The sequence below is a fragment of the Hevea brasiliensis genome, chromosome 18 (genome assembly GCF_030052815.1).
Source record: "Hevea brasiliensis isolate MT/VB/25A 57/8 chromosome 18, ASM3005281v1, whole genome shotgun sequence".
Taxonomy (NCBI): domain Eukaryota; kingdom Viridiplantae; phylum Streptophyta; class Magnoliopsida; order Malpighiales; family Euphorbiaceae; genus Hevea; species Hevea brasiliensis.
Genome location: NC_079510.1, coordinates 46,343,631 through 46,367,897, shown reverse-complemented (window position 1 = coordinate 46,367,897; position 24,267 = coordinate 46,343,631). Strand labels below are relative to the sequence as shown.

Sequence of the window (24,267 nt, the reverse complement as noted above, 5' to 3'; positions counted from 1 at the left end):
AGAGAGAAATATATTGATTTTAAATATAATTTCTATAACTATCTAAATCTAATGCATTCTTATGTATGAAATGCAACACATTCACATAGTTCAAATAATTCGACCAATATTTACACAAAAGATAATTTGGAGCACACACGCACCCATGTATCACATCAATACATATATGGAAGTTGATTTCCTATATAGCTCTCTTAATCCAATACTTGCCAATGAGATCAACTCAAGCCAGAATTTCGCTCAATAATCCAAGTGCCGGGGCTACCAAGATCAACTCAAAACCATGCTCACCTCGACTTATCTACATATAAGAATTAGGTCCCAGCGAATCAAGCTCCAGCCATGACTACCCGTCCTACCCATATCCATATTCACACCATACTCACGCCAACACACATATACACAGTTCCAAGTTATCTTAAAGCGACATCCACAAACAAATTCAATAACATGTGCAGTAAATGAGTGTGCTTAGCATTTGACTAATTATATACATACAGATAAGTGAATATATAAGCATGCCTTGAATATAATTTAATAATATTGAAATTATAAATAAAATCAATATCAAACTCACAGATTATCCAACTATTGCTGGGTGGCTGAGAAGAAGAGGAAGGTTGACTTGGATCACCTAAATAATTATATTAAAAAAATTTATCAATAATAAATCAAAACAAAAAACTACAGAGTCAAAAACAGCTTAAATTTATGCCGAAAATTCTGCAGAGTTTTTTATGTACCTAAGACCTGTCCAACCTGCAAAAACAACTCAACTAACACTTCTCAATCTAAAACGCCTCAGGTCCACAACACAACAATAACCTAATGCCCCTCCTGGGCCTGCCAAACCAGTCAAGTCTCACATAAATACACAATTTAGCTATTTAGTTTGAAATTAATATTTTGCAAAAACTATCCAAATTAACTCCAAAAATTCTATAATTATTCCCTCTAATCCTTAATAATGCAATTCTACTATTGCAATTGGATTATAATTTTTCAGCTACCCATGAATATTTTATAGATTTTTATTCTAAACTCAACATTAGATAAAAACGAGAATTCAGAGTTTGGGTTTACCTACATTAATTCTGACACCTGAAACACATTTGGGGCGCCTGAAAATGGTGGAAAGCACTGTAATATTGGCCCACTTTTTAAGTAGGTTCGGCAGCCCATGTATCTGGCTCGAAATTATAGTCTCGGTTGCCAGTGGAATTTCCTTGAAATGAAAACACCTATGCAAAGCCCACAACACCAAGAGTTATAATATAATTTTTAGGGAAAAGTATACTTAAGTACCATGTGGTTTATGCATTTTATTAAAAGAGACTTGAGATTTTCTTTTTTGCATATAAGGGTCTATGGTTTAACACTGTTAGCGCTTAAGGGATAAATTGACTACGTGTTAGATTTTTGCTGATGCGGCGAGTATGCACTGACATGGCAATGATGTGGCAAAACGTGGCATACCATCAATGCCACGTCAATGACAAGTTAGCGCCACATCAACATTATTATTATTATTATTATTATTATTATTATTATTATTATTATTATTATTATTATTATTATTATTATTATTTTGGGAAAGGTTAAAAGCACATATCCCTTAAGTGTCAAAAGTTAAAACCATATATCCCTTAAGTGCCAAAAAAAGGAAAGCTTGGGCCCTGAATACTAAAAGTTTAAAATTATATTATACTCAAGTCCACTTTACACTTTGATTTATAAATCAGTCTTTAAATATTATAATTATTTCTAATCTCTTTACCTCTATCTCTTCTCTCCCTCTCAGAGATGGAGTGAGGGAGACAAAGATGGAGAAAAACTAAAATAGGAAGAGAGAAAGGGTGAAAGAGATAGATAGAGGGAGGCAGAAATGAAGGGAGGGAGATAAGGATGGAGAGAGACCGAAATAGAAAGAGAGGGAGAGAAAGAGATGGATAGAGGGGGAGAGACTTAAATAATAAGAGAAATGATGACAGACATGGATAGAGAGAAACATAGTAAGAAGGAGAGACAAGAGCAAATGGATTATTATAATTATAATATTTATAGACTTATTTATCAAAATATAAATACTTATTTGTAAATCAAAGGTAAAATACACTTAAGTATCATGTACTTTCAAACTTTTAACATTTACGGCCTGAGCTTTCTTTTTTTTTTTGGGCACTTAAAGGACATGTGCTTTTAGTTTTTGACACTTAAGGGACATGTGCTTTCAATATTTTGCATTTAAGTCCCAAAGTAAATAATAATAATAATAAAATTGCTGACATGGCTCTGACTTTTCGCTGACATGGCATTGATGGCATGCCATGTCAATGTCACATTTTGCCACATCATCAGCATGTCAGTGCATATCTGCCATGTCAGCAAAAATCTAACACCATTAGTCACTTTGTCCCTTACGTGATAACGGTGTTAAATCATAGGCCCTTATATGTAAAAAAAAAAAAAAAACCTCAAGCCCCTTTTAATAAAATGCATAAACCACAGGGTACTTAAATATACTTTTTCCTAATTTTTATTTAATTAAAAAGGCTCAATAAAGACTCAACAAATTACTGGCAATTTAGTGGGACCCACTAAATTTTTAGTGTCGAAAATATTCTAAATTGATGTTGTTACAAAGCTCTCGACGTGTAAAACGCATTGGTGGCCTCTTATTTTTGGAAGGATTTATGGTTTGGAAGAAATCTAGCCTAGAAGTCAAAAAGGGCTAAAACTTCATGGGCTTGATTTGCGCAAACCGCTTGATGAAAATTCATAAAATTGGTGTTCCCTAAGAGTCGCGTGCCCATGGGAAGTACTTTGGAGCACGTTTTCTCGCCAATGAGGGGCTATAGGTGGCGGGGGAGGAGCACTAGATGTGCATTGACAAGGGAGGAAGGCAGGGGAGGTGGTGGCCAGTTGTGGTGGGGAGGGAGGAGAGAGAAAAGAGGGAGAGAAGGGAAGGAGGTTGGGACACGCGGGAGAGAAGGAAAGGAAGAAAAAGATTTAGACCAGTTCGATTCGATCGGTTCAATTTGAAACACCCAAAATTTAGTTTTTGCTCTGTCTTGAGATCCAAAACGAGGCTCGAAAATTCTAAAAAAAGTTGCAAAAAACTCATAAAATTTTATAAAGTCCAAAAATATTTTCAAACTTGTCACATAGTCTTTGAATTAATTTTTAAAAATAATTTAAATTAATTATCTTGAAAAATAAAAATCTGATTTTAAAAACTCAGAAAATTCAAATTAAAATTCCACAATATTTAATACATTAAAATATCCAAATTTACACATAAAATAATGTCGCAAGGGTATTGCGATCGCCAGACGATTCTCACCGAAGCAGAAAAGACCACTTTAATTTTAAGAAAAATTAAAGAAAATAGTTTGTGAAAATAAAAATTTATAAAACCACTTTTAAAACAGAGATTCTAGGCTCGGGGTGCGTGTACGTGTGGGGAAAGTGTTAGGCACCCCACCTCGTCTCTCAATGAAGGCAAGCAGATTTAATGATGTGCTCTTTAAAATTTAAGATTAATAATTTTGAGGTTAGAATTATGATGTTGGTCCCTGTTATTTGATAAAAGGAGCGTTTGATATTTTACCATTTTGGGTTATCCAATAACACGAGTATATGGGATGACCCTGGGATGACCCTACAATGAATTAATGTTGTGTTTATTTAATTTGTTATGTATTTGTTAAGTTCCTCCCTCCTCGAATTAGGACTCTAATTCTGAAGAGATGTTATTCGGTCCCTAAACATTCATAGCGAGTGAGGAGGACTCTCGGCTCACACATTATGTACCTCATCATTGGCATTCAAATAATTGAGGGTGCGATGTGTGTAATGGATATACAAGAACCGACATGGGTATATATTTTCATTCCTTTTAATTAGGACTCTAATTCAAAAGGAATGTGTTAATTAAAACCTAGAGAATTCCCTTCGTTAATGAGGACTCTCAGCTAATAAAGGAAGGTCTCATCATCGGCATAATTATCCATAAGATCTTTACCAACATCGTTTCCTGTTAAACTATTTAATATGACATTTTATTTAGCTAAGCCGAACTGAAGGGAGGACTCTTTCGTAGTAATACGAGGACCTTGAGAAGGCATCTCCATCAGGTCTCAATATAAGATTTGAGGTTCTTGGAAGGACTTTCCCGTGAACAAATTATCAGATCATGTGATGAATTTTGTTTGTAATGTTTTGTAAAAAAAATGCCGGGGTTGTCAAGGAAATGACTCTCTCCCTATCTCTCCTATTTTATACAGAACATGTTTATAAAATTCTAGACTACGGGAATTCAGGAAGGGACTCTCCCAATCCCCCTTATTTTATATAGAACAGTTTTATAAGATGTATAACTATGGGAATCCAAGAAAGGACTCTCTCCCGATCCCCCTAATTTAATACAGACTGGTTTTATAAGATGTATAACTATGGGAGTTCAAGAAAGGACTCTCTCCTGATCCTCCTAATTTAATACCAAAGAATTTTAAAAGGTATGGGAATTTCAGGAAAGGACTCTCTCCTGATCCCTCTATTTTGAAAAGTGGGTTTAGAAAAAAGTCACGGATGTTGAACCGAACTCTTTGTTGATCCCTTTTTAGAGAGCCGGAGTATTGTACCGCATTGAAGGAGCGGAAGCATGAAAAATATAAGTTTATATCACTGAATTCAAAAATTTTTCACCTAGGGTCACATGCATCATGCAAGATTTATTTTTATCTATTTGATTTCAATGATAAACAGCATATTAAAACTCTTTTAATATGTTTTTAGATCTACATTTGCCATTTAAGATTTTAGAACTAATCAGATTAACTCATTAAAACCCTAGATTAGATCAAGAATAAGTGCACTAACCTTTTGATACACTGCAATGTATTTGGCACCTTTGGGATGCGACTTAGGACACCAGGTGTTGTCCCTCTAGCTTGTCCACACCAAGATCACCAATGGCAGCCCTTGAACAGCTTCTAAAGCTTTCCCAATCAATTAGAAAAACAAGTTTTGCCTTTTGAGAGATTACAGATGCAAACAGGACACTAGAAACGATTTCTAGTATTTTTAATTCAGGAGATTGTTGTCTAATCTCTTTGAATTGATGAGAGATGAAGAAGAAGAGAAGGGATGGCAGCCAAGGGTGGCGGCACAAAATAGATGAATGGCAGCTTGTATTTTTTTTCTTTTCATCTTTTCCCTTATATAGCTAGGTCACCACTTAAAACCCTTGCCACATGTCACCCTCTAATTGGTTCTAGGTTTAATTGACCCAATTACATTGTGCCAAGTGTCAAACCAATATTTAATCTTGACTTTGATCATCTTACATGATTAAAAGACATTTGGCAAGCTTATGTGTAGTGCCATGTGTCACCATATCATGGTGCCACATGTCACCCTGTGAAATGACCAAAATACCCCTGTGTCTTAATTTTGAGTTCTCAACCCAAAATAATTATTTCTCTTCTTCTAATCAATTTATATCAAATATAAATTAATTAATTAATCTTTATTAATTAATTTCTCATTAATTAAATTCATATTTAAACACTTTAAATATAAATTTAACTTATACTATACATCCAATAACCTAGATTTGGTTTCAAGCCATGCTAGGGACTTTGCAATCTAATTGTAAACCAAACCTATTTAATTAATCAATTAAACTCTTTAATTAATTAATTAAATCATATTTAATTTGATGATTACTTATGTATGTGTGTGACTTATTAGGCTCATCACTAATTGGCAATGAGATATGATATCAACTCTTAATATTATCAGAACTCTTTCTTACCATAAATGATTTCTCTAAATCATTTTATGCACCTCATAGACCATGGTTAACACCTAGCATAGCATGCCATGGCCACCCAATCAATAATAAGGTTTACCATAAATGAACCTATAATCATATGTTACCATACACTAGAATCTCTCCGTTACAAAATCCTAATTCGAGCTGGAGTCATTGTTTATGTCAAACCCCATTTGCTATGAATATTATGTTCTCTTTTATTTTCAGTTCTTGATTAAAAAGATTTTTCTCATCAGAAACTCTTTTCTGATTAAATCTATCTGTCCTGGCTAGGAACTGGAAACATCAAGAACAATTAAATGAACATAGGATTTTATCCCTATTTGCTTAGAGGAACAGATTCCATCTTGATTAACACCTACCTCCATATATAACTAGTAGGAGCCAACACATGCCCATATACCCATACACAGTACAAGTATGAAAGCAGTATCAAACTCAAACCACTTATATATAAGATAACTGTGCTATCTCAGGTCTAAAGATTATATGCACTGATATGATTTATGACAATATATTGACAAGAGTAAACTCCATGTGCTTGTCATGAGTGTCACTGGTTTGGCCTACTTATCATGTATAAGTGTCTATCATGTTTGTTATATGGCATGAGACTCACTATTCCATCTTATTTACATCTCATATAAATAACTTGGGAACAAATATGATTACAATCTTTCTGGATAAGTCATGTCCTTATTGTGAAGTATCATTGATTGTGAACCTATTTATAATACTTTGTGCTAGAAATACTATCACTCATATTCTTAACAACTTAAGAATAGAATTTCTAACAAAATATCAATGGACCTTTTCTATTACATATAAATATATTATGTAAATGGAAAGTGAAAATGCCTTTTATTAATAAAAACATGTACAAGATACATACCAAATGATATGCTCTATGGCATACTACTAACAATGCGTAATTTCTCAATCTCTTTATTATCCGAACTCTCTTGATTTCCGATCTCATAACTTACGGTTCGAGCTCGTTTTGGTTTCTAATTTCGTAACTTATTTGCATGAGCTCTTCTCGGTTTCTGATTTCATAATTTATTTGCACGAGCTCATCTTGGTTTTCGATCTCGTAACTGATTTGCACGAGCTCATCTCCACTTTCGATCTCTTATTAACCACCCGAACCTTTCTATGCCTATCTAAGCTACATCTATTCATCCCAATTGTTTTCCCTTTTACCTAAATTGGAACTCTTAATTCCAGTAACTCTTATATCACTTGAACTTTTATTCTCGTACTAAATAAAAATAAATAATAATAAAATTCTTTAAGGTGACACGGACGTCACAGTAGAAGGCCAAAAGTGACATTTGTGAGATAAGTCAACCCGATACTATTCTATCCTAAAAGTTTGGCATGATATGGTATCTTAAAAATTCTTACATATTGAACACAGGTTATTCATATTTGGAGAATGACAGGCTAAAATGCTTACCTGTGGAGAACTGAAGTGATGATAGAGCCAGTACTGATGTCCCGCAAAGCTGGAACTACTAAAGATGGGGTGACAAAACAACTTGAGCTACTGGAGATAGTGAAAACAAGGCCTTAACGACGAACTAAGATTGGGCCTTCGAGATAGCCTGTGAATAATGAGTATATGGGATTGCTATATTAGTAGCTTTGGTGATAAGATCCTTTAGAAAACTTGTTTCTAAAGTCTTTGAAAAACTTAAGAGCTTCTAAATGAAAGCAACAAGGCTACAAAGATATTTAAATTCAGAGTTTTCTCTCAACACCAGGATCTTTTCTCCCCTTTCTACAGTATTGCATGCAGGTATTTATAGAAGACGGCTACTCCAAATGAAGGGTCAGGATCTTTGTAGGAAAGGATGAAGAGTCTGGATTTTAAAAGGACACGATCCGACATCTTGGAATTAAAGAGAATCAAAATTGAAGGTTGGGATTTGGCTTAGAATTTCTGTCCTTCATCCTCTAATCCAACGGTCAGGGGTCTTGCCTTACAGAATAGATCCAAGGGCTGGGAATGGAAAGTGCCGAATTAGTTATTTACTTTTCATCTGATGGTCTTAAATCCATCCTTACAAGTGCGATCAATGGTGTAAATTGAGATGTACTGGAGTGCTTTAACCGTTTGAGATCCGATGGTGAGGAGTTCATCCTTACAAATGGGATTGGATGGTGGGGATTAGATTGTATCCCAAATGCTTTAACCAACTCAGATCTGATAGTAAGGGAATTAGTCTTATGGATTAAGGGTCATGATTGAAAGTGATTCAATTCCCCAAGCCTTCTGATCTCTATTGGTCATTCCTTGGTCTACCTAATCTCTCATTATAGTTGTCGATTCTGGGACCTCTTGTTCTGATCTCTTAATCTGACTGTTTTTGCGTCTGATCTCTTCTTGCTTCCTAATCTTTTCTTGTCTCTTCTTTTGTATTCGACCTGTATCGGCAAACTCTTAATAATGAAGCATTAAATTCTTTAATTATGATGAGCCGCTTTGAGTTTTGCATGCATTAAATGCCAAGGCCCTATATATATGCGGAAGGGAATTTTGTCATTCTCACACCTAAACTCTTCCTTTTTTGGTGAATTTCCGATGTGGTCCTTTTCCGATCCTTACTTTTTTGACGAGAATTCTCATCATGACAATCGCCTTGATCTTTTTCTGATAGCCTTCTTTGCCCATCGCCTGAAAATGGACAATACCGGCAACAGGAGAACTATGAGAGTGTCATCTGATGACGACAAGGGAATTGGACTAATTGACCAATCAGGGTCCAAAATGACTATCGGTCTAGCTTTTGATCTGCTTACCGGTCTGAGCCACGAACCGATCTCGAGCAAGGGGACTGCTAATTTCAATCTTGATATCGATGACCGCCTCTTAAAGTTCATTTGGCTTTCAACCATCTCAGGGGTCCTGACTGTAGTTCAGTTTTGGTTGATAACATCAACGATGACACTAGACTTCCTATAATTTTCACCATAGTTGATAAGAGCTACCCTCTCAATTTTCACGTATCTCTTGAACTGCATCTTGAGATCGGAAGAAGCCTGAACTGTGAGAGCAAGATAGGTAGAATGTAGGGTAGAGTAAGGGATATTTGTAATTACTGATCTTGAGAGATCGTCCAAATTATGTAATCTGATCTTTTGGAAATAAAATGTACTTTTACTTATTAAAATTGACTTCATTTATTCTGCTTTTATTTTATCAATGCATTGATTATTTTTCCGATCTCTACTAACTGTGTCTGATCTGATCTCTAATCGAGCCCAAATTCCACCGATCTCTTTCGTCTGAATCCCATTGCTATCCTCTTTACGGTCAATTTTTGTGACCGACCTTACCTGTCTGATCTCCTCCTTATGCTTCTGGAATTTTCCTTTGACAAGAAACTAAAATGACTGGATTTTCTGCTAACTGATGAGTCACCTAGGGCCTTGCAAGCATTTAATGTTCAGACTAGTACAAATAGGAGAGGGGGGGGGGGGGGGGGGGGGGGTAGCCATTTGCACACTTATGCTATTTTTTATTTTTCCAAGCAATCCGACGCTTTCTCTCAGTTTTTACATTTTCCAGCACGATTTATACTTTGGTAAGGATCTTGATTTTTTTCTGGTCAAATTTGTCGTTGTTGTTAAAAAATAAGTGGCACTGAAGGTCAGAGAGTTGCGAGCCCCTCTTCTGTTCACTTTTCATAGACCTCGGAAGAAAGCGATGTGACCGAACCAGGTGGGCGATCTGAACCCGTAATGGACATCATTTTGATCTCTAGTCAGCCAGTCAGGTCAAAACAAGCACAAGCTTCGACCACGAGGAAAGAAAATCTACTTGTGGATGAACTGTCGTCAGTCCTTGAGGAAGCTGAACTCCAATCCATTAGCCAAGAATATAACCTCTGGATCGACTCTTTTGAGCTAATTAGATGCCATGAGGGTCTTCAAACCGATCACTTCTTTGACGAAACTGATCGGATCATGGTGTATGAAGAGCAATTAAAAGTCAGGCTTCGATTTCCCTTGGATGAATTTTAAAAAGATGTTCTGAATTTCCACCGAGTCAGTGTAGCTCAAGTGCTACCGAATTCTTAGCGGACTATGGTGGCCTTCAGAGGTCTTTACCGGGCTAAGGGACTTGAGCCTACAGTGAAGGTTTTTGTTGAACTACACAGGCTTGCTCGGCGAAAAGACGATGAATATTGGTCTTTCCAAGCCAAGCCAAACTACGAGTTCTTAACCGATCTCCCTTCCTCGCTAAAGAACTTGAAAGATAGATTTTTCATACTAAGGAGTAAAGATCCCAATGGCTTTGAGGGTGTTCCACGTAACTGGAATTATTTGGTCCCCAAAACACCTAAGAAGATCACTCTAAATAATGATGAGGATGCCATGGTAAAGGAATTGAAGAACCAGGTGATCACTCACAAATATTCATGTTCGGACGTGATTATGGCAAAACTAAAATGGTGGATGATGCAAGTGATCGCTCGCAAAGACTACCAACTGCAACTCTTTGACCTCGGCCCCGATAAAACCTGAACCTTAGGTTTTTGAGTCTTAGTGAACTCACTCACTTATTTTATGTGCAGGTATGTCTGGGGGCAAATCTGCAAAGGAGAGTCACAAGCGAAAGAGGGAGCTTGCCCGAAAAGTTTTGGAGATGAAAGAGGCCGCTACTGCTACTTAGAGACAAGCCATGGTGGAAGTGCAGAGCTCTCCATTTCGACCTTAAGAATAGCCGACCTCAGAGGTAGAGGTCGTCACCTCGGAGCCTCCTATTCACCCTACTGAACCTCCTCCTCTACCTCTGGCCTCTTCAGATGTAGAGGGCGGTCCTTCTGGACCAATCATCTTGGCCACTCGACCGCTTTCCCGGGGAGCTCAGGTTCTACTTCAATCACTGGAGAGGAATCGCTCAGTCTGGGGAATCCTGATCTGGCTCAAGTTTTGGGCGCTTCAATCTATTTTCAAGAAGATTGGACTCAGGTGGCCCAGGACAGCATCGATGATCTCCTGACTCAGACAATGAGTTTGGGCTTGGAGGCGATTACAGGTCACAAAATTCTCCGATCCCTTTAGGCAGTCATGTTTTATGATCAATAACCGATCTTAGGTTCTGTGCTCGAACTCATCCAATCAATTGGGAGTTGATTCAGTATTCATCCATGCTTAGTTTGATATTTTCCGATCTCATGAAGAATTGACCACGAAAACTTTAAAATTCATTTCAAGAGATAAAATTTTATAAGTCATTCAGTAGGAGGGTCTTCCCTAGCCTGCTCTTTAGGTACATTTTCAATGTTCTCTCCCTCCTCTCTCTCTTCCTCCTCTTCACTCTCGGCCTCAACTTCGGGAGCGAGCTTCTCCAACTAGGTGAAGTTTTTTTCAGGGTAGCACTTCATTAGCTCGGCTAGAAGATCGCTATGGGCGTTCACATAGGCATCAGCTTCCTTCACCAGGGCTTCGTCCTCCTTAGCCTTTATCTCTTTAGAGAATTGGGCCAGATCGGTAGCTCGATAGGCTCGAGCTCCCTCTCTAGCTAAGCTATTCTTTCCTCATAAGACCTCACCTGACCTTCAAAGTCAGTGAGCCGATCATTAGCAGCTGAGAGTTGGGTCTTTACAGCTGCCGTATCTTAGACCACCTTGATGATCTCCCTCCTTAGGAGATGGGCCTTCTCTCTGATAATTAAAACTTGGAAACATTTAAAAAAATGATTTGAGAATGGGTCCTAGTCTGAATTTGTTAAGTTCGGGATCACCTATTTAGAGATCAGATAAAACATTAACTTGGTTAAATACTTGAGCAATTCGGGCGAGACGCCTAGTCATGAATTTATCGCAATTTGGGATTTTGAACACAGAGAGATCAGGAAATCAACAAAATGTAAGATTAGGTGTTCTGAGGATCCAACGCCCATCTGAATAGGCCGAATAATTTGGAGAAAATTTGATTTGAACGTTCATGAGGTCAAATAAATTTGTAATTTATTATTTATCTGTGAGGTTACCAATCCAGGGAAAATGACCTGTGGTCAGGTAACTGGTTGGGGTCAGATAAACACCTTCAAGGGAGATCGACTAAATTGCAATCCTTATTAAAAGGTGTATATAATTATACGAGTTATGCCTTTGAAAATTAGTTAAAATGTGATGTCTACAAATAATTATTTAAAAATTCAAAACGTTATATTTATTATAGATTCATACCAATATGCCTATTTAAAGAAAAATATGTTTTTTACCTTAACAAAATCAATAAATATTTTTCCATTACCATTGAAACCGAAACAAAGTCAAATAAATAGATCCTAGAATCGCTAAATTACCATTGAGCACTTACAATATTGAGCTTGCAAATGAGTCATCATGATAATATTGATACAGAAGGCTCCATTTATTTCATGAAATATATTATTTTAAAAATATTTTTATATTTTTAATATTTAAAAATTAAAAAAAATAAATTAACAAAAAATATTTTTCTAACTAAGAGAAAATTAAATTATTTTTTAGAAAAATAATTTTTTAATCAAAAGAGGAAATTTTTATTTCTTATATTTTGATAATATTATTAAAATGTAAAAATATTTGTATATATATAAAATAAATACATATCATTTGTTTAATGTTAGAATCAAACAATGAGAAATATTTTTATAGAAAATATTTTTTTAAATAATATTTTTCATGAAAAATATTTTTTTATATATAAATTATTTTTTATAAAATAAATAAAATCTAAATAAATAAATATTTTAAAACTTCTATTGCATTTTTTTCTTCCTTAACGAAATTAAATTAAAAAAAGAAATTTATCTATTTTAGGATAGATTGCATGTCACTTAATTAGTAGAGTCGGTGTGACATGAATTACATAGAGACGCAACATTGTTTCTCATGAGAGTGACTCGACACCAACAATTACTTAGTTTATTAAAGAAAGCAAATCACCATTTTTTTTTTTGACATTTGTTTACTACAATTATTTTTAATTGAATTTTAAATTTGAGAACTCGTAGATGTACAAATTACCTTAATGCACTAACTAAGATTCATTAATTTTTATTTTATTCTTTTTATTTAAAATATGCGATTTTTCATGTTTGGGCCAGCTTAATATTCAGGTAAAATCCTCTTAACAATAATAATTTTAATATTTCAATTTTGACTTTGTTAGTAAAATTTACTTAGAGATCAGCTTTATATCACTAATCCAATCATTTGCTAATTTTTATTTAAGAGTTTAATGATTTGTAAATATGAAATTCTTGAAATTAAATTAATATAAATTGAATCAGTAATGTCATCGTGCCACACCAACCAAATCTTCTCAAAATTATATATATAGTCAACGTTCTTAATTTTAATCAATTGTATGTATACAATCTTAATTTCCTGTAAATTTTGAAGCACTCGATTTTTTTTTTTTCCCGAAAAGAATGTGTGTGTGGATGGTTGTGGAGCTAGGGATTATATTATGAGAGCCCATATATAAAATTATAAATATAATATAATAAATATATGTGTGAATGTATATACTTATAAAAAAAAATACTAATTATATTGTACAAAACCTATATTAGATTAATTTATTTAAAATTAGAATATAGAATTATTAAATAATTTAAAAATATATAAAATAACGAATGAAAGTTGATTTGAGTTCATTTTCTTACAAATATAATTCATTCAACAATTATCTTATTAATAAAATTTTAAAAAATAAAACTTCATATATAATTTAAATAAAAAATTTATTAAAATTAATAAAAAGTAATTATATCATTAAAATAAGTTAATAATAGATAAGATATTATAATAGTACATTAATTTTAATAAAATTATATTATATTATAATTAATTTTTATAATATTAATTAAATTAATGCAATTTTTAATTATATTTATTTATAAATTAAAAAATTATTCTTAAATAAATAAAATTTTAAAATAAAATCCTTTAGGGGAAAAAGGATTAATGGGAGTTATTTGGGGTTGGGGAGGCTATATATATATATATATATATATATATATATATATATATATATATATATATATATATATATATTGTTTTTAACATTTTTAGATGAACTATTATTTACCTCTTATAAATAAAAGATGGGGAATTGCTTTCTTTGTCTACCTTTCCTTTCCTCTTTGATTTGCTTTAAATATATTTACCCGAAATTTTCATTTAACAATGCGAAAATGTTGACATTTTTCTTTCAATTGAATTAGGCTATACATAATTGACACCAATATAAAATAATTTCTAAAATTTTTACTGGCTAAAAATTTAAATTAAACTTTTAATTTTATCGTTAAAGTCAATTAGATATTTAAATTTTAATTTAAATCAATTAAGTTTATACAATATTTGATAATAAGTAATTAAGTCACTTTTTTTAATTTAAATCAAAAGTCCTCTCATACTATAATCATGGTGGAACCTCCTTTGTTAATAACCATAGCTACTGTAAAAAAAATTCAAAACTCTTCTTCTACCTTGACCTTTTACATTGAAAATTTCCCATCCAGTTTAAATGCCAAAGGCCTCTGGAATGCCCTTTCCAAATATGAAGCCATCTTAGAAGTTCATGTACCGAGTAAACTTAATCTTAGTGGTCGTCGCTTCGCTTTTGTTAAGGCACCGTCCATGGCTTACGCTCAGAATATCCTCAACTCTTTTAATGGCGTTTGGATAGGCACCTTCAAGCTAAGAGCTTTCCCTGCAAGGTACTCTGAAAGACAATCCATTCCTGCTAAAAATGAGACGCAAAGAGTGAACCCGAAAGGGCGCATTCATTCAGGTAGTACTCAAAATGTCGAGGGAACCTTTAGAGGGAACTTCGATATCTGTCCAGGCCAATTGAAACCACCTGAGCTGGTGAGAGGGAAAGTATGTCATTCCGGAGGATGTACTTGCAAAGAACAAGGAGTGGCTTTCCGTTTCTGCCGTAGCCACAATGCGCAATGATTTTGCAGCATCTAGTTTGGAAGGGTACTTACTAGCTAAAGGAGTGCTTTATATTCAAGTAATTCCTATGGGTGGAGATAAAGTCCTCTCCTTTGAATCGAAAGAGCTCATGGATGGTTTTATTGCAGAATATTACTCTTGGGTCACTCAATGGATTTTTGATATTAAACCCCGGGAAGCTCTATGTACACCTTTGAATCGGCTAGCATGGCTGAGACTCTAAGGAGTACCTCTCAACGCCTGGTCTAACCACTTCTTTGAGTGGGTAGCGAGTTTCTTTGGGAAATAAGTCCCCGTGGACGGTCCAACTCACTCTAGAGCAAGGTTGGATTCAGCAAGGATCTTAATCTCAACTGCTCACCAAGGTCCCATTAACAAATCTCTTGTAGTGGATTTAGAGCACAATCCTTTTAATATTAATGTATCAGAGGAACCTTGCTCCGAGCTTTTTAAAACTTCTTCATGCAGCAAGGTACCAGCCAGCTCTTCCCTTAGACACTGGCAAGGAAGAAGAAGGTGATGATGTAGATAGCTCAAATGGAACCGACGAGTTAGAGTATGCCGCAGATGATCGTAGCACTGTCCCTGAAGACTGGCCTACAGGGGATGCCGCTACTTCTCTCCAGTACCCTTACAAGAACGATTTAATTATCTCTAGCTAGCTACTATAGTTCAAAGCAATGGCTGAGTCCAAGTTAACGAAACTTGGGAGCTCACTTCCAGTGCCAATCGTTCAGGAGTTGCCAAGGGAGCCACTCACCAAAGTCCCATCATAATATGTGCGTCCTGATGTTGAGCCTTCAATTTCATTCAAGGCTGCTTTACATCAAGTTCCGGTGATTGATATGCAAAAGTTGATCTCTGGAGATACCATGGATTTGGGGCTGGACAAGTTTCACCAAGCATGCAAAGAATGGGGTTTCTTTCAAGTATGTATTCTTGGATATGCATTGATTTATAACAGCTGTAAAGAATCACATGATCATGAAAAAATTATGTTATTTTTATAGACGCAAAAGAATTTTATTAATGAAAAAGAAAAGGATCAATAGGGGAAAAACCAACGAAGAATCTGCCTAAACAGCAAACTCAATCCCATACATCCAGCCTACAATCTATGTCTTTTTTTATGAAAAAACCCTTTCAGAACACGAGAGAAATAAACATCAAATCAAACAAGAACACAATCCTTACAAAAAGGCCACAAAATCCTTATTGTAATTGTCTACTATATTTTACAAGACCATGAAATCAAACAAGAAAACAATCTTTACAAAACAAGAAAATTAATTATTTGATTGATGATTAGAAAAAATCAATTAGTTAATTGATGCTCGTCTATAGGAGTGACTTTGTGTTTTATTGATAGCGTACCATATGTTATAAAAATGAAATCTTATTATCTATTACGTTATATGCACAAACATAAATACAAGTGAATGAAATGTAACATTTGAGATTATGTGTTTATGAATGTAAGCTCTCAGTAATTGAAACACATTAATCATTTTTTTGTTATTTTTTCTCATCTTTCAAAAACTTTTCTTATAAGCAATTATTTATTTTATTTTATTATCTCTCTTTTTTTTTTTTTCAGATACCATTACAAATCTTAAAATTGTAATTACGCTTTGCTTTGGTTTTTACAGTTGATTAACCATGGAGCGAACAAGTCATTGGTGGAGAAAATGAAGACACAACTTGAAGGACTCTTCAATCTACCAATGGAGGAGAAGAAGAAGCTATATATGGCAGGAACCAGGAAATATGGGGGGATTCGGGCAGGAAATGTGGTGTCTGAGGATCAGAAGCTTGATTGGGCAGAGCTTTTCTTCTTGAACATGCATCCAATCCACATGAGGAAACCCCATTTGTTCTCTGCGCTCCCTCCTTGTTTCGGGTCCCTCTATTAATGAACTTGCTTGCTGTATTCAGATTTAATTTATAATCCTCTCAGTGACGGAAGATATGTATAATTTTTTGTTGCAGAGAAGCTGTGGAAGATTACTCAGCAGAATTGAGAAATCTGGCCACGAGAATCTTTGAACAAATGGCAACATCTCTTCGCCTGGACTTCAACGAAATAAAAGAGAACTACGAACAAGGATGGCAATCAATGAGAATGAAGTACTACCCTCCATGTCCACAACCAGAACTTGTCATCGGCCTCAACCCCCACTCTGATGCCGGTGGCCTCACCATCCTTCTCCAAGTCAATGAAATGGAAGGCCTCCAAATCACAAAAGATGGAGAGAGCATTCCTGTTAAAACCCTGCCCGATGCATTTGTCGTCAATATTGGAGACAGCTTGGAGGTAATATTTAAGCACTAATTAATTTTGCTAGCCACAATGAGTCGCTATGTTGAGCAATTTCGTCATGAGTTGCAGAATTTCATATGTTTCATTTACTTTCTGTTCAGGGACGGACGGAAGTAGGGTCAAGGGGGGCATTGGCCCCCCTGAGATTTTTAAAGTTTATAGGGGTGTAGTGATAATTTTTCAAAACTAATATTTTCTAAGATAATTTATAATTTAGTCTTAATATTTGATAAAATATATAACTTAATCTCTATATTTTCAAAATCATTAACTCAAATTTCAATTGAAAAAAATTTAAATTTTAATATTTTGACAAAATCAACAAAGTCCTTTTGTTTATAAAAAATATTTAGTTCTTATATTTTTAAAATTAAAAAAGTTAATCCCTTAGATATTTAAATAGTTAATATATTTTATATTTAAATGATTATATATATCATATTTAAATATATTTATTTAAATTTAAATATAATATATACATAAATTATTCCAAAAATATATAATAAATATAATTTTTTATTAAAATATCATCTATGCTTCTTGTCCTAAATTATTTATATGTATTTATATTTATAATTTATAGATTGATTATATATATATATGTAAAATAACTGTTTTTAATATTTTTTGAAAAAAATAAAATTGAGATAAATTGGATAAATTTTTTTATTTTAGGTCATTAATATATTTTAAATTAAATAATATATAATATTAAAAATTCATTTTTTTTAAATTTATAGTAATTTCTATTTAATTTTTAGCAAGTCAATTTTGTTAAAAAAATTAAAGATTATAATTTAATGGTAACAACTTATAATTAACTGTTATAAAAAAAATTCTCTTATTAATTATATTATTTTATCTATATTATTTTTATAAATCATATATTTTAATTGATCTTTAAATTAAATAACTTCGTCCTCCAATTTTCATATTATTTATTTTCTACATTTTGCAATGAATTACAAAATTTTCATATTTTTTACTTTCTGTATTTATTTATTATTTATTGCAATTACAACGGTGCTATGAGAAGGATTTTTGCTAATATTAGTAAGTGTAAGGCATTAATAACCTAACTTGATTTATTTCAATCACTAAAGACATATCATTTCAATGACCAAAGACATATCATTTATTTAATAAGTATTAGATTGAGTCCCTATTCTCTTATTAAAAAAAAAAAATTGTAGGATACTGATAAATGATCAATGGAATATACCCTAGCATTGAGCATAGGGCAACAGTTAACTCCGCCAAAGAAAGGCTATCCATTGCTGCATTTTACAGCCCAGGATTGGATGGAACCATAGGACCAGCACCGAGGCTTGTTACTCGAGAGAATCCAGCAAGGTTTAAGACAATGACTTCTGCAGACTACTACAAGGGTTATTTTGCCTGTGAACTCCGTGGAAAATCATATCTTGAGGTGATAAAGATTCAGCAGAATGAAGAACTAAAAAATAAATGAGTCCTCTAAATAAAAATTCATATGAATTAAGTATAAAAATGAAATAATTTAGTTTCAAACTCTCTCCTACAAGTGTGCTAAAATAAGCTTCTCTATATTTTAGAAGTGTGTTGCGTGACTCATTATCTGATCTAAATTAATATAGTATATTACGCCATTGGCAATTATAAATAAGAAATGTACTGAAGAAATAATGTCAATAAAATCTAGTTTCAGAGCATTGAAGTACTATTTTTTATGATATGTTGCAGACTTGAAGTGAGGTGATCCCAACAAGAGAGGTTCCATCACGGGTAGACGCAGAACTAGCATGGAGGAGCCAAATTTTAAATTAATTATAATAATTAATAAAATTTATTAAATGTATTTTATCAAAAAATAATTAATATTCATCTCATTAAAATAAGTAATATAAATTTCAATAAATATTCAATCAATTTAAGAAAAATATATTTTTTAAATATAAAAAAATATTTAAGCAATATAAGTTTAATAATATTCATTAAACCACTGTTCAAGCCTTCTATCAGCCAGCTCTCATACTCAGACGTGCTTGTGCTTAATATATTAAATTGATTATACTTTGTCGATCATGAATACGTTATATGTTATAAAAAAATATTATCAATTAATTATTTATAATTACAGCATATAAGTGCATAAATTTATTGATGCTTTTTATCAAATATGTTAAAGAGGAAAACAAGAAAAAAATAAATTTTAAAAAGTTAATTTAGTATTGGAATAATAACAATAATACCATTTGTTAAAGGATCAATACCAAAAATTATGAAATATCTAAATCACGGTTAAATGATTGAATTTTTTGTCTAGTTAATTATTTAAAATCATAAGCTTCCACCTGTAAAATCGAAGTTGGAAATTGTGAAAATCAAGATTTGAGAATTGGGTTAAGAAGCAAATCAAGTAAGGAGAAACAAAATAACATGTATCTTAACTAGTAAGCAATTTAATTTTTTAAGTTATTCCAAAATTAAGAGTGAAAATAAAAGATTTACATAAATTTTATAAAATATATCATTTTCAATTTTTTTATATATTTATTTGTATTTTTTTTTTATTTTTAGAATATTTTAAAGAGATATTCGCACTTTATATCTCAATTATTGTTTTGTTTATTTTTAAAATATTTTTATAGTAATATTTAAATTTCATAAATTTAATAATAATAATAATAATAATAATAATAATAATAATAATAATAATAATAATATTTAAAAATTAGTGTATTAAAATTATAAGATCGGGGCCTTAGCGATTTCTATTAGATACGTTAGTGACGAAAAATGTTGTCTAGACGCTAGATGTTACATTCATTTCGTGCGAATGGACAATGGATTTTATTGCCACGTTCTGGAGAATATATATATATATATATATATATATATATATATATATATATATATATATATAAAACAGGCAAGTTTTCTTTTATTATTGCCACTTAAGATTTTAAAATTATTATATTTATGTCATATGATAATATTAAATTGAATTTATTATTAGTAATTTTTTCCCTGCTACATATGTTAATTTTATTTATAGCAATTTAAAAAAAAAACAAATTGAATTGAATTAATTAATATTTATTAAATTTCATATAGTATTTATGGAATATTAATTCTTCATAATTTTAACCTTTAATGTTAATTTAATATCCTATATAATTGTAATATATAATTGCTATTTTTTATTTTTTTATAATAATAACAATACTATTATTATTATTAAATCATTTTAAAATAATAAAAATAAAATAATATTAAAGTAAATTAAAATTTATTAAATATATAAAATAGAGACAAAAAATTTTTAAACGTTGAAGTTCCTTCAAAGTAAATATAAATCTTAATTTTACTATGATTAACGTTTTTAAAATAAAAATTAGAGAATATGATAAGATGTGATAAATATATTCAGTAATTATATACTACAGTTGTTTAAAAAATACAGAAAAAGCTTATTATTAACTTTTTTCTCTTTAAAAAAAATTAATGAATAAGTATTATCTTTAATAATTAGACATATTTAAAAGAAAATTCAATGATTAATTTTTTACAAAAATTTAAATATGCTTACTTTTAATTTGGAGCAGATATTTTAAAGAAAATTATTAAACTTTTAGTTGCGCTAATAATTAAATAGTCATGATAATATTTGTTAAATTTTAAAATTAAATGTCTTAAGTTAAACATGCCTCCTATAATATTAAAAATAAATAAATAAATATAGTTTTTGTTTAATTGAAATTAGAATAGAATGATCATGTTCTTACAAAAGAACAAGTCCAAAAAAACAATCTTCTTAATAAGGGAGGTTTCCCATATTCTTTGAAAATAAAGTTGAAATATTGTTCTTTTTAAAGAAATTAAGTAGAAAATCAACAATCCCAATAAGAAACAAAGCACAGAACAGAGTGTAACTAAGTTAAATGAAAAAAAATAGCAAAATTACTATAAAGAGTAGCAGAAGAAGTGAGAATCCAGAAAGAAACACAATGGGAATTGTCATTTTAAAGCAAAACACTAATAAAATGAAAGAGAAGAAGAAAGAAATGATAACTACAAAAAAGATTCTGCCTTAGAGATTTAATTTTTTAAGTATTTTTCTAAAGAGTTGAAATATATAATTATTATACAACTTCTAAATTTAAATATCTTTTTTTTTTTTAAATGAAAGGTCAACATTAAATTTTATTTATATTTCCTAAATAGTTTTAATTAAATTTAATTTTTTTTAAATTTCTGTTCTAAATTAGAACCAAGAATCAAGGATATTTGAATATTTGTAAAAAATTAATAATTAAATTTTTTTAAAAGATGTCTAATTATTAAAGGTTATTTAAAAAAAAGATTAAAATTAAATTTTATTTACATTTTCTAAATAGTTGTAATATATAATTATTAGATAATCTAATTTTTTAAATACAATTCTTAATTAATATGATCTTTCAAATTTAAATAACGAAAAATTATTAATTACTGTAATTAGATTTAATTTTCTTTAAAATATTTGTTTAAAATTAGAACTAAGAATTAGGAGATATTTAATTTTTTTTAAATTAATGATAAAAATTTTCATTAAGTTTAATTTTCTTTAAAATATATACTTTAAATTAAAATCAGTAATCATGGGATATTTAAATTCTAAATAGTTAAAATTTTAAAAACAATTAATTTTTAATTTAAAAAAGAAAATGAAAAGCTAACATTAAATTTTATTTATATTTTCTAAATAGTTTTAATTAATTTAATTTTCTTTAAAATATCTACTTTAAATTAGAACAAAGATTATTGGTGATTAATATATATATATATAATGAATTATGAAAAAAATGAAACGAAATAAAAATTTATTTCCATAGTTATAGAAAATAGGAAATTTATATCAATATTCAATATTCATTTTTTATATATTTTTATAGTATATTAATAAATAATTAATATTATTACTTTAGTTAATATTTCCTTATTTTAATTTAGAGCATATATTTTAAAGGAAATTAAACATAATTATGGGATATATATATATATATATATATATATATATATATATATATATATATATATATATATATATATATATATATATATAATGAATTATGAAAAAAATGAAATGAAATAAAAATTTATTTCCATAGTTATGGCAAATAGGAAATTTATATCAATATTCAATATTCATTTTTTTTATATTTTTATAGTATATTAATAAATAATTAATATTATTACTTTGGTTAATATTAACTATGTTATATTGTTTTATTATCATTTACAAAAATTAATTAATGATACAATTTTTTAATATTATGATTAAGTTATTAATTCCCTAATTATGTGTATATAAGTTACAAATAATTTACTTCGTTATTACTTTAATATTATAATAAGTAGCTATTATTATTATTATTATTATTATTATTATTATTATTATTATTATTATTATGTAGAAACCTCAATGTAATTAGATATAGGAAAAACTCTTTATTTTATATATATAGAGAGAGGTTATATTTAATAATTATATTCATTAATGTAATTAATTATTACTATTATTGTTACTATTAATTATTTTTACTATTACTATTATTATCACAATTTTTATGGTTAATTAATTAAAAATATTAGACATATTTAATAATTTTATAAATTTCTAATTTAATGATTCTTAAATTTTTAATTATTTCATTTAATTATAAAAATTTAAGAATTATATATATCTTAAAATTAATAAAATAATTTAAAATTATGCTATGAAAGTAGTCACATAGAGTAAAATACTTTGTTTTCTTTCTCTGTCTTTTTTATATATTTAATAATTTTTAATTTATTTTAATATTATTTTATTTTTATTTATCGTATTTTAATATTCATTTAATAAAGACATATTTTTAATTATATATTGAATACTGTATAAAAGGAATTGTGGAAAAATGAAATGAAATAAAAATTTATTTTCATAGTTATGGTAAACAATAAATTTATATTAATACTCAATTTTCATTATTTTTTTGATATTTTTTATAGTATATTAATAAATAACTAATATTATTAATTTAGTTAATATTAATCATGTTATGTTATATTTTTTTTATTATTATTTAGAAAAATTAATTAATGATACAATTTTTATAAATTATGATTAAGTTATTAATTCCCTAATTATGTATATATAAGTTATAAATTGTATAATTATTACATTTTAATATTATAATAAGTAGTCATTATTATTATTATTATTATTATTATTATTATTATTATTATTATTATTACAAATGTCTACAAAACCTTAATTTAATTAGAGATAAGAAAAATTAAGAGTTAATCATATTAATTTATTAATTATATTCAATAAACACACATATGCTAATTTATGTATATTCCATGTTCGCTTTCTGATGAAGATATTGTTTAGATTTTATAAAACAAATTCAAGAAGAGATATGATTTTAAATTTATCACATTTATAGCAAGTGGCAATTTTTAATTAAATTTATTGATAATTTAAAATATCTACTCTAAAATACAATCAAGCATATTTGAATTTTTATGTGAAATTAATGATTAAATTTTTTTTAAACATGTCAAATTATTAAAGGTAATGTCTATCCATTAATTTTTAATTTTTTAAAAGAGAAAAGTCAATATTAAGTATTTATATATTTTTTAAACAGATATAATATAATTACTAAATATAATTATCACGTATTATTATGTTTCTAATTTTTAATTTACAAAGTCAATTGCAGTAAAATTAAAACTCAAATTTACTTTGAAGAAAAATTAATATTTAAAAGTTTTTTATCTTCCTTTTATACATTTAATAAATTTTAATTTACTTTAATTTAATTTTATTTTTATTATTTTAAAATGATATTATTATTATTATTATTATTATTATTATTATTATTATTATTATTATATATGAAGAATAATTTATGGCTATTAAAAAAAAAACTTATGGCTATTAAGTTCATTGATTTGAGAGTAATTATTAACTTATTTGATTAAAATTTATTGCTAATATTTTAAAATTTTAATATTTTAAATAGTAATATTAAAATCTTTTTAATTGAAAAATAATATATATATTGCCGTGCATAGCACGGGTATTCCGCTAGTTTGTAATATATTATTGAGAGCATTAA

The 24,267-nt window shown here is 29.8% G+C and overlaps 1 pseudogene; it reads left to right on the top strand.

The window, feature by feature from the left end:
* The first annotated feature begins 15,491 nt into the window (after positions 1-15,491).
* LOC110668609 (oxoglutarate-dependent flavonoid 7-O-demethylase 1-like) lies at positions 15,492-18,602 on the top strand (annotated as a pseudogene).
* The last annotated feature ends 5,665 nt before the right edge of the window (positions 18,603-24,267 follow it).